A 4,296-nucleotide genomic window follows, 5' to 3' on the forward strand; every position below is an offset into this window, starting at 1 on the left:
TGTGTGTGTGTGTGTGTGTGTGTGAGTGTGTGTGTGTGAGTGTGTGTGTGTGTTGCCCTTCTGTTGTAATCCTAGGGATCGTATAGCACCTGGGAAAGACTTGCTGTGTAAACACGCACATGTCGACTAATACCTAACTCACATTCTTTATTCTTTCACATTCTTCCCCTCAATACATTATTAACCTTTAACTAGTTGCACATAAAAAGTGCCATACAGATGATGCCAGTGAACCCGCTGACATACCACATGCAGTAAGGCATTGTACTTCTACTTTAAATTAGAGCATCTTCAATACTGTAACTTTCTGATTGAGATACCAGTACACATATCCTCAGTGATCTTGCATCCTCTATATTTAAAATGGGTTTTCTTAAAATTATAAAGTGAAAGATTCAGTGGAAATTGTAGAGTGGAGGTAGAAACAAGTTGAGACTTTTCAGTTGCATGACTTATCGCCTTGAGGCAGGCTCATGGGCTCCAACACGATGTGACACGCTGCTCAATCACAAGGGCCCTAACACTGCACGAACAAAGGCACACACGGACAACTACACAACCATATGCACATTAATGTAGAAACTCCCATGCACAGACCAAACACACTGCTTCCTTAGTGAATGCCTGTAGGGCTGCTTGGTGCAACAACCAATCACTGTGAAGTTACTATGTTGAATTATTGAAGAGAATGTCAAATATAAATTCATACTGTTTTGCTCTGACCTAATGAAAAATGTTTAGTTAAAAGAATATGTTTTGGGAAATCTGCATATTCACTTTCTTACTGAGAATGTAATGTGCAATATGGTTTGCTAACACAGAAAAACTTGAAAAACTGGAAAATATATAAAATGGGGAAGATATAAGATACCTATAGAGGTAAAGGTGATTTTGATTGAAGAACACTGCTGAAATGTCACTAGACAATAAATGATAGATAAATGAGTCCTACTGTGCACATATAGAGGATTTCAAAATATACCCTTCTGAGGATGTCAGTAGAACATGAATTGCCTAATAGTGTAGACAGGAAGTGCTCCTAAAATCTAATTTGGTAAACAGGCCAGACAGCTTCCCTGAGGCATTTCAAGAGTTCCCCAACTCTTCCAAATCCTCTAGCTGTGACAAATTCCACAGACACACCCTAATAGACTTGGACACTCCTCTCTGTGACTAAATGTGACCTCTGGCCTCCTCACTGAAGCGGTGACCTCACACAGGACCGTGTATGCCAGAGGAGGGATGGGAAAGCAAACCATGTTGTAAACTCAAATTCATCGTTGAGTCTAAGCGGATGTTTGTGCCAAATTTGAAGACATTCCCTCCAGGGAGTCTTCAGACATCACATTCAGGAGAATGGAACGGACGGACAAATGGATAATCCAAAAACGCCAGCGCAGAGGCATAAAAACACATCACGCTTCTTCACATTATCAATGGGTACAATGAGCTCTCATGCCTCCAGCTGAAACGTTCAAGACAGACACACTGCTAAAACATGATGGACTATTAATTTAGAAAATAGATGCATTTTCCAGATTAACAGTAAGTACCATTTATCAAGTCCATGTTACAAAACCCAGTTATATCCACGAAGAGGTAACTCCAGCTAGACAAAGCTGCTGTGGGAAACTCAAAGGACTGTACCATCTGCGACTCCACAAGAGATCAGTATCTAAGGAAAACTGCTGGGCTTTTCTTGGAAGTCTCCCCTTCCATATTGTCTTTGGACATGTTGGATATACAGCCATTTCCCAACCTGATCTGACATAAAAGAGCTCTTTAGGTTGAAGACTTTGAGGTGTGGGAGTCTTGTCTCATCGCTAAGGCCGGCTGAACAATGTGACCCAGCAACTTTTGAAAGGAAATGAAAAATATTGTTTGTGTGAAAAAGAACAATCTTATCTCTTGTTAAGTGTGTCACACGAGAGGGTTTTCAGTTAAGAGAGAGCAGGGTTAGACTGTTATCTTCATGCCGTGTGAGGGTTATCTCAATACCACTGTCTAACTCAGTCCTCAAAGCAGAGACATGCATGTTTGAAGAAAATAGCTGAATCATAACATTTAGAAAAGAGATGAAAAAATGGATATTACATCTGTAATTCAAAATCCCACCAATGTGTCACACCCATATATAGATCACTGAGGCGTGTGTGGCTGTGACATACTAACAAAGGCCAGGTACGCCAGATGACCAGATGTTCTCGAGGCTGTTAATTGCATGCTGTGCCAACAATGCCGTCTCTCACCAGCCTGTGCCCTATCATGATGAAATCTCCTCCCACTCTACTCCTCAGATTCCAGGCATTTCCCAAGTCTGATGGTTCTCCTCTCCCCAGCGCAAAACATGTCTGGGCAGTCACAAACTGATGGCACCGGAGCCCACGATAGACACACAAAGACAGTATTGGTTTGTTGGGAGGATGATACATATCGGTAGGATGACTACAAATGGGAAACAACTGTCTTCTTGCTAATATTTGGCCTGTGCATTCATATTTAAGGCAGGATTTTAAGGGGAAAGGAAACTACCTGGTTAAAATATGCAATTTTAATCCAGATTTCTCAAAGCCATTCAGCTCTACGGGGCATATTAGGACTTTCAGCTCACTGTTTTGGTATTACGACTTGCAACTTTACTGTTTTGGTTCACTCTCACCACTCTCATCAGGGCTGTCCCCAGACATAGGAAGCAGCCATTCAGCCAAAACCCAAAAAGTACTATATCATTAACAGCACTTTGCATATCTGTAAAACACACACAGAGTGGATATAAATGTTCCTCTATTCATTTAAGGGTCAGGGAAATTTTACTTTTTTTATTTGCAGGAGAACCAACCAAATGGTCCTTAAATGCAGCAGAAACCCAGACACCCTGACAGAAACCCAGATGGCAGGTAGCCAAGTCATAAGTCCAATATACAAAGATTAAGCTGCCAGTCATCAAAGCAAACATTTTTTGACTGATTTTGATTTTATTCTGGCAGATGCCAACAAGACACTCTTCCTGTCCTATATCAGTTAATGGTCTGCCCACTGTATGGGGATGCTCCATATGCCCCCTATAGAGATGGACCTTCTCCCACTTCTGATGACATCACTTATCACCTCCGGCCTTCTGTTTCCCCTTCCGGTCAGCTGACCTGCTCCCACTTTTACTGTACTGTCTCTGTGATCCCATTCTCAATGGACTGTTTAGATCAAGGCTAGATAGAATGGAATGTGCCGGCTTCTACAACCTTATTTCAAAGGGAGGCCAATTTAATGGAACTTTTCCATGGGTTATTCTTACAGACCTTATTTTAGCTGCTGCAGGTGAAGTCGCCTTGAGACTGAGAAATCCTTTCTCATGGAGTTGACATGTACATTTATTATGTGGATGGACATTTTAGACAAAAACAACAATAAGCATACATACCATGCACACTGCAAAACATGCAGAGGTTGAGCAGCAACTGAGGGGAGCATGTGGAAGAGCTTATTTAGTTTAAAGGAGTCGTAAAGGCATACAAATTAAGGGAAGAGGGGGGAAAAACATGTTCTCCCCACTGTTTTTATTGTACATGGGACGGGAAGATGCTTAAGGTTATGATAAAATACAGCAAGAATCCCAACCCACACCCTGTGATACTCACAAGCCTACCCACAAATTTAGTAAATAGAGTAGAGATGGAAACAGTCTAGAGAAATACTTGTTTCAGATTTCTTTGTTGATATTAGGTAGTATTCTGTCCCAGTTTTTTTACTGGAAATAGTTGGCTGGTACGTTGACTTCCAGCCTGACACTGGCTGATCGCTAACTTAAAGATAACCTTCAATTAGGTCAAACCTAAGCATTAGCAGCACGCATTCCACAGCACAATTACTTCCAGCCTTGCATCTAGGTTTAACCCTCCGTAAAGTAGAGAAGAGCTGAATTCTCCCTATCTTATATTTATAGACGTCATTTAAATGGGGAGCGTATGTATCCTGCAGTCAATCTCTAGAACAAATGTCTAGCCTGAATGTGCATCCTCACTCCTTCTAATTAGGCCACTCTAATAAGCTTGTTACAGAGAGAGATCTACTCAAAGTCATTAGGCCTCTGAAGCGGCTGGGACGTTTCCATGGTGACAGTGGGGGAGAATTATTGGTTTTTGCACTCCCACTCACCTGTTTAAGCATTAACTGGCTTTTGAAGGGCAGCAGTGGAGCACAGAAGCTTTTGATGTTTGCGCACACACACACACGCACACGCACATGCACGCACACACACACACAGACACACACAGACACACACAGACACACACACACACA

General features: G+C 41.8%; 1 long non-coding RNA gene across 1 annotated transcript in view; it reads left to right on the forward strand.

The window, feature by feature from the left end:
* The window catches only part of LOC116686745 (uncharacterized), a 22,068-nt gene that overhangs the window by 12,572 nt on the left and 5,200 nt on the right, over window positions 1–4,296 (forward strand). The window lies entirely within an intron of this gene.

The sequence above is a fragment of the Etheostoma spectabile genome, unplaced genomic scaffold, assembly GCF_008692095.1.
Source record: "Etheostoma spectabile isolate EspeVRDwgs_2016 unplaced genomic scaffold, UIUC_Espe_1.0 scaffold461, whole genome shotgun sequence".
Classification (NCBI taxonomy): domain Eukaryota; kingdom Metazoa; phylum Chordata; class Actinopteri; order Perciformes; family Percidae; genus Etheostoma; species Etheostoma spectabile.